Raw genomic sequence first — 8338 nt, forward strand, 5'->3', positions numbered from 1 at the left:
TCCAACTTAGTAAGTACTCTAAAGACCTGGAGGACTTCTTACTCCCTGTAATACCAGCCTTAACTAAATGACAGAAACTACATTTAAAAGACAACATTACTTTAAATGCTCGGAGCAATACAAACTTTTCAATAACCTATCCTAACATCTAGAGCAGCAGTTCTCAACCTGTGGGTCGAGACCCCTTTGGGGGTCAAACAACCCTTTCACAGGGGTCGCCTAAGACCATCGGAAAACACATATATAATTACATATTGTTTTGGTGATTAATCACTATGCTTTAATTATGTTCAATTTGTAACAATGAAAATACATCCTGCATATCAGATATTTACATTACGATTCATAACAGTAGCAAAATTACAGTTATGAAGTAGCAACAAAAACAATTTTATGGTTGGGGGTCACCACAACATGAGGAACTGTATTAAAGGGTCGTGGCATTAGGAAGGTTGAGAACCACAGATCTAGAGCAAAAGTCTCAAATTCTAACATACATAGGTAATACCTGGTAATCTTGCTAAAATTCAGATTCTGATTCTGGAAGTCTGGGTTGGGACCCCAAATTCTGTATTTCTTGTAAGCACCCAGACGATGCTAATGCTGTGGGTCCCCAGACTACACCTTAAATAGCAAGGATCATGAAGCCATGGTCAGAAATAACTTCAACACGGATGTTAGTTAGTTTGGAATGAACTCTCAGTATATATACTTAGCATTTGAACATTCCCATATGAATTCTTTATGATGGGCAACATCCTTTTCTCTGAAAACACATACAATATTACTCACCTCAGAGAGTCAACACTAACAGCTTTGTAAGTTAAAATTACAAACATGATATTGTCAAGCATAATCCCCAAACAGTAATTCATCTACTTATTTCATTGCTTGGGGGTCATCTTTCAATATTCTTTAGTGCCAGGCCATTTATATATATTAGCCCACAACAATCACACTAAGTAGTACATATTTTTGTCCCTAATTCACAGAACAAGAACCTGAAGAAGGTTGAGACAATCAATTCACATATGGCAGGCATGACACAGTATCTTAACTCTTATCCATGAGTACTCTTTCATGTATGCTGTTTGGTACTTGATGAAAAGTATCTAGCTTATTCAGGAATTAATTAAGATTTGGGCATATTCTAGGATGCGTGTCATTCCCTCAATAATAACTGAGAAGACCTTCAACATAATGCCATGTCCCCAAAGAATAAAAATAGATGATTTTGATACCTAGTCTAAGAAATATCACTCAAGAATAAAAGTTTAGTCATTGTGAGATTTTATTAGTTTGGACTCTCCTCTAACCTATTAAATGCATTTCATTTTATTAGCATTCATCTGAAAACCTCAGAAAGGTGCAGGGAATTTTCCCTCTATTTCTTAAGACCCACATTAACCACTTTCTCATCCACAGACTTTCCAAATGACTCAACCCAAGAGTAAACTTAACAATCCTCGGTGCTGCTCTGAAACTGTCTTCCTCTGAGGATTTTTTCCACGCTGCCTTTTATTAAAATCCCGTGTGTATCTTACTTTGCAGTTATATTATCACTGCCTTAAGATCAAGATCAAAGCTCACACCCAACCCCACCCAGAACATCTAGTCAGTCAGTAAATATCTGCTTCATAGCCAGAGAAGTAGCACCCAGGGGGGAGGAGAAACTTTTCTCTACCCTCCGGGTTCTTTCGACTGGTCTAATAATAGAATAGAATGAGAAAGATTCGGAAGAGAAAATAACCAAATTTAACACATACACATGTATGGGAACCCCACATACATGAGAGAGTCAGAAACTCCACATGCATGAGAGGTTCAGAGGCCAAAAGGGAACATGGGTGCTTAAGACATCCTGAGCTAGAGTGCATGAGGTAAGTGCCTTGCGGGCTTCAAAGGGTCACCGTGAAATGATGTTTAGTAAATGCAAACAGACCAAAGATGTTCTGTCTAACAATCTCCCATTATGGGCAAGGCCCCTAGTTCAAGTTCTTCCAGGTCGTCAGGGGAGGGACAGAAGTTTCTCCTGAGCCCGCAGCTAACATCACCCTTAGCTCAAAACAGCCCACATACCAAAGAAGCATATTTTGGACTGACTCACTCTGAACTCCACAAACCACCATGGCTTTGAGGGAGTTCAGGACTTAATGTTGGATTTGCTGTGTAGAGCCAGAAAGTGGCAGAGGAAACGAAGTGGTACACATTTTGCAGATGGTATCTTTTGAGTGGTCCTCTGTATAAACTCTTCATTATTTACAAACTCCTTGAACTTCTGGTTCCATTAAGCCAAACTAATTTAAAAGACACTATAAATAAATGCTTTGCATTAACTTAAATTCTATTCTCTCTTGCCAATTCAAGAGCAAACACTTTCCTCTATCCAAGAAAAAAAAAAGATGTCATTTTATAGGTCTCCCTAGCATAGAGCTGCCAGATAAAATATAGGATTCTCAGTTAAATTTGAATTTCAGATAATAAATAAAAAATATTTTAGTGCAAGTATGTTCCATGCAATATTTGGAAAATACTCATATACAATCTCACTATGTCCCATGCAATACTTTAGACAATGAGGACATGAATCAAAGAAACTTTGATAAAAAAGCTAAATCATCCTTTGCATCCAGAAAAAAACTACAGCAAGCTGCCTAAAAAAGGCCAAATTGTACTTAATTCAAGTGACAAAATTTCTGTGAGATGTTTTATTCCTTATCCTACTGGACAGAATTTTCATGTGCTATAAAAAGCACTTATTTCAGATCCATTCACATTTCAATGCACAGTGGGCTTTTATCCTGGTAGTAGCATTTCATTCATTAGTAGAGATTAAAAGTATTTTTATAATTCATAAAGGGCTGAGGTTTTTTAGATTCTAAAAAAAAAGTCAGCTAAAAGATGCTACTCTTTTATTCTATTTCTTTATTTCTATTTTCCTAGTACACCAGCTTATAGTACATGTGAAGTCAGCTCTGAGTAATGCTTTCTTTTTTCCGTTAAATGTTAACTTCCAGAGATTTATGCCATCACTTGAAAAGCTCTCCTTTACCAAATAATTGTATTTCACTTCCAATAGTTTTAACCACAGTTTTTTCTTCTTCAATGACTAAATCAGTGGTTCTCAACCTTCTGGCCCTTTAAATACAGTTCCTCATGTTGTGACCCAACCATAAAATTATTTTCATTGCAACTTCATAACTGTAATGTTGCTACTGTTATGAATCGTAATGTAAATATCTGATATGCAGGATGGTCTTAGGCGACCCCTGTGAAAGGGTTGTTCGACTGCCAAAGGGGTCGTGACCCACAGGTTGAGAACCGCTGGACTAAATAAACATCAAAATAACTGAATAAATCATAAGTACCAATCAATTAGACAAGGAAAGTTATTTTTTGGTAATTATGGAATATGACACATAGATAAATTGTCACAGAAGATGAGGAAATGGAGGTGATTTCATTTATATAGTTCAGTAGTCTGATATCTAATAAAGTCAATCATTTCTGTAACATATTTTTGTTGTTATAATGGTCTATACATGTGGCAGTTGAGATTACTGACACTGTAGAAAAATGGCATAAAAAGCAGGTGAAGAAGAAAATTTCAGGGACAAAATATGAAACTATAGGTGAATAAGCAGATGAACCAACTCTTAGAAGTTGGAGATATAATACTCAGCTTTAGTGAAGTACAGACGAGCAGTCTACAAACTACAATCTAGGAAAAACTGAAATTGTGAATTAAAATTCCATTCAGTCAACTTATCACCTATTTTTTAAGCTGAAATAACCTAGTAAGTACTCATTTGGGGTAACTGGTTTTTTTAAGTGGGTTGTGGGCTGATTTCATCTTCAAGTAGTGGAAAATGCGTAACTAATGTCATGTCTGAAAAATTTCAACTGATGATTCACTTTTGAGAAGAAGATATCCCCTATGAAATATTCAAAAGAGAAAGATAAGCTTTCCGGTAAAATAGAAAGTAAACAAGAAGTTGGGACGTAATTTGTATAAACTAATGTGAAATGAAATCAAGGCTAAAATTTCTCTTATTCCAAGATTTGTGACTGTTCTTGTACAGTCTTCAGTACCATTAAATCTGAATTTCTAATAAATAATGCCGTGCTACTGTGAGTTATTTTGTTGATGGACTTTAATATCCTGGGTAATGTTTTTATCACATAGTGGAAGTTTTCAACTTGTACTATTATGTCCATTTCCAGGTATTACAGGCAGCTGGTTTATTAGATACTGTTTAAAAGAACATGTCCCATAACATACACAAATCCAAATGTAGCCATCATGGCTCTCACCCTTTTAGAAACTCTGTACTAATGCACGTGTAGTTGCTCTCAATTGTTTGCTAAGGATATTTAACTTATCCATATGTTTTAAGTTTCAATAATTATATTTTAAATTTAAAAATATTAGTTGCTTCTTTTTGAATATTCATTTATAGTCTCATACAGCTTGATCAATTTGTAAGTCTAATTTTCATTTTTAAAGAATTGATTATTATTTTATAATTAAAAACTATATATCTGAAGTTGCTAGGTATCTAAAGCTACTATTTGCATTTTTTACTGATTTCGGATATAATGGCTTATATCCCTGTCCATATAGAGAATTTTTATAATAGTGAGCTCATTCAAGGTTTATCTTAGGCAAGGTCATGGAGGTGAGAATGGCAGTATACTAATAGACAAATTTGTGTTTACTTCTGACAGGAGTCAAAGGAAGGCACTAATATGGAATCAATATTGACATCTACCCTCAGGGAGACCTCACCTTCCATGTTTGCCTCATTCTCTCCAGTCTGGGTTTAGTTCACTCGTGGTGAACAGAGAAGAAAAAAGCTTCAGAAAGTTCCCTTACTTCATGGAAGTCTAGCAAGGCATTAAAACGTATATTTTATATAGTATAGTTGTTCTGTAAGGAAGTAGTCCTCTTACTCCAGAAACATAAGTTTATAACACTGAAAATTTTGATAAGGAGAATAGTAGCCAATTAGAGAAGGAGTACACTGTTTAATTAAATACTAAAAGAAATGGAGTGTGAGATACAAATTCATGAGTGGATATAATAACTCAGTCATGCTGTGAGCTGGGGCATCAAAAGTAAATATGAAACATTAAGCAAACTGACCAAGTTCCAGATACTGACTGGGTAATGCCTGCAGTTCAGCCCAGGTTAGACGTGGTTCTTTGGGGAAATGCCCATGCAATCCACACTGAGGTTTTCCCACTCACAGCTCTAAATCAGCTCTCCTGCTTTTTAGCTGTAGTTATTTTATAGCTACATGATTTCACATATTGTACAGTTCTCAGCTTATACTACCTTTTTACTACGCTGTAAGTCTTGTATATAAAACACTCAAAACCCTAGACTATTGCACAGTCAAGCAGAATTATGGTGAAAGTTTCCCAACATAAATAATATGAATAAACATAAATTTAACTATAAAGATATTATTGTGATATGGTAAACTTGTCCCTTTATGCTATCTTAACCTGTGGCATTTGGGGAAAATGCTTTGATAGCAGGTCAACGTTTTCGACTTCCATGTGACTACTTTCTTTCACATCCTTGAAGCCTCCATTGGCTGGGACTCCTGAAATTGTAATTGTCTGAGTTTCAAATATTTCTACAAGAACTCATAAAAAGATTAGAGGTAAAGTGCTCGGCAACTTAAAGAGTCTAGGATCACACAAACTCCATCAGGTTTTAAGAATAAGGGCAAGATCATTTTAATGCCCTAAGGACAAGTGTTGCTCAATTTTTTTTATCTAATAAAATACTGAGAGGTGGACCTAAATTTAATAAACTGATGAAATAAATAGATCCAGAGACATGGAAGCATGGAACATGACAAATCTCAGAGGGAAGGGGGGCAGGAAGAGATTAACCAAAGAAATTGTATGCATAACCCGGGACACAATAGTGCAGTGAAGGCCGGGAAGGGGGGCAGGGTAGAGGGGTTCTATGGGGCAAAGAGAGGGACATCTGTAATACTTCCAACAATAAAGATAAATTTTCCAAAAACAAAGTGCAAAGAAAAACGTCAGTTTGTGTAAAATCTAGGTCCTCAGAAGGATTCCAAGACCATGTAATAGTCAAAGATTAAACTCTAACTTACCACGGAGCTCTCAGCGTATTCAAACTACGGTGAAGTCAAAATCTCACAGGGATTTCATGTACTTAAAGATATTCGCTGAGCACCTATTAGCCATCCTGGCACAGTGCTAAATCATGTAGACACAGCAGTAACAAGACAAGACTCGTCTCTTTTCCCTCTGGAGCTTACTTTCCCTAGCAAATATTAAGTAAGCTTTGAGATTATTCAGTCATATTTGTTATTCATACTTTTATGTCTTAGGATCTTTTTTGTTTCACCAAAGCATATAGGGACTATTTTTTTCAGACAGGTTTTCAGGCAATGGCCTCAGTTTCCTCGAGAAAAACCACTCCTCTCAATGATGTGGTATCTAGATGTATCATAGTGTGTGCCTGCGTGTGCGTGTTGTGGCTGATTCCCTCATGATTGAAGAAAGACTCCTCTTTCAAAACAAGAGTGGATTATCTAATTTTCACATCACCTGACAAATGTGCATGCATAGTACGCACACCAGTAAAGCTCGGAAGAAAGCGAAGGTCTGTGAATCTCAGAAACAAATTAACATGCAGCTAACATCAGAGGAGCCAGAAACACGGCAAGTGTGAACATATCTGATTGCAGGGCTGTGTCTTTCCTGCAGCTGACCTTATAAATTAAACAGTGCAAATCTTAAGGAAGTGTTTTCTGAACATTTACATGCACTGTGAACATGAGGATGCCCTTCAAATTAACATCTAACATTATTAGCCTACTGTTGTTGGACTTGAACTGCTTCACTACTGGCGACTGGGAAAACATACACACACTAGCACGAACCTGCAACTTTCAAAAAGAATGGGAGGAGGACCTGTTTAAGATCTTGAGAAGTGAAAATTTGTAAATTAGGAAATCGAGTCTACATATGGAAAAGCACTTAAATCGTCAATAAACCTCTTTACTTTGATGCTTAAAGGCATAATAACAGAAAAGCATCCAATAAGCACTAAGTTATATCTGAACACGCTGTACCAGCAGGATTTTGCTACACTAATTCCTACTTATAAGCAAGTCTCAGTTTAAATGCTCCTTCCTCAAGGAGGCATTTCCTAATCTATCTATCTATCTATCTATCTATCTATCTATCTATCTATCTATCCATATGTATATATATATATATATATATAAAACCTAAGCGACTGTTACGACCCATCGACCGAAGGACCGGTCCACCAGTCGCTATGATGTGCACTGACCACCAGAGGGCAGACGCTCAATGCAGGAGTTGCCCCCTCGTGGTCAGTACACTCATACAGCCAACCTCCCGCGGCCCCTCCCCCTGGCCAGCGGGCCCCAATCGGCCTCAATTGGGACTTGCCGAGACAGCCCGATTGGCCCTGATCGCCAACCAGGCCGAGGGACCCCACCCGTGCACGAATTCGTGGACCAGGCCTCTAGTCTACCATTCTGGGCTATGTTGTCATTGTATTCAGACGTAGTGGTCTCTGCTTCATCTTTAAGATACCCATCATTCTGAAGATCTGTTAAGCTTTCCTACTAAACTAAGTTCCATGAGGGCACTGACTATGTTTTTCTTGTTTTCTCTTTTATCAGTACTGGGCATAATGTGTATTTTTGGAATTAATTAATTAGTTAAGGAATGAATACATAAATGAAATAAAGATACATATCCAAACTCATCTCTAGAAAATACAAAAATTAACTGGGAAAATTAACATTTACAAAAAGAATAGAGTGAAAGGAGCAGGAAACACTGACATACTCTGTTTACAAATCTGAAATAACTTCAGCAGCGTCACCTGTTCAGAGGAGTGAGTACTGAAATCCTGGTCACACATATTACAGAATTCTCACCTTCATATTTACTGTTTGTATGCAAAGAGAAGGTTGTTGCTCGATTTTTTAAAGCACAAAGAATATCCAATCTCATTTTATTTATTTTTTTAAAAATATATTTTTATTGATTTTTTTTTTTTTTTACAGAGAGGAAGGGAGAGGGATAGAGAGTTAGAAACATCGATGAGAGAGAAACATTGATCAGCTGCCTCCTGCACACCCCCTACTGGGGATGTGCCTGCAACCAAGGTACATGCCCTTGACCGGAATCGAACCTGGGACCTTCAGTCCACAGCTGACGCTCTATCCACTGAGCCAAACTGGTTAAGGCTCCAATCTCATTTTAAGAGAGAAAAATGAGCAACATGTTCTCAGACTCTCTCCAGGTT

The 8338-nt window shown here is 37.1% G+C and overlaps 1 protein-coding gene across 4 annotated transcripts in view; it reads right to left on the minus strand.

Moving 5' to 3' along the window:
* Positions 1-8338, minus strand: part of TRPS1 (transcriptional repressor GATA binding 1) — a 229841-nt gene that overhangs the window by 162658 nt on the left and 58845 nt on the right. The window lies entirely within an intron of this gene.

This window comes from Myotis lucifugus, unplaced genomic scaffold (assembly GCF_000147115.1).
Source record: "Myotis lucifugus unplaced genomic scaffold, Myoluc2.0 scaffold_17, whole genome shotgun sequence".
NCBI lineage: Eukaryota > Metazoa > Chordata > Mammalia > Chiroptera > Vespertilionidae > Myotis > Myotis lucifugus.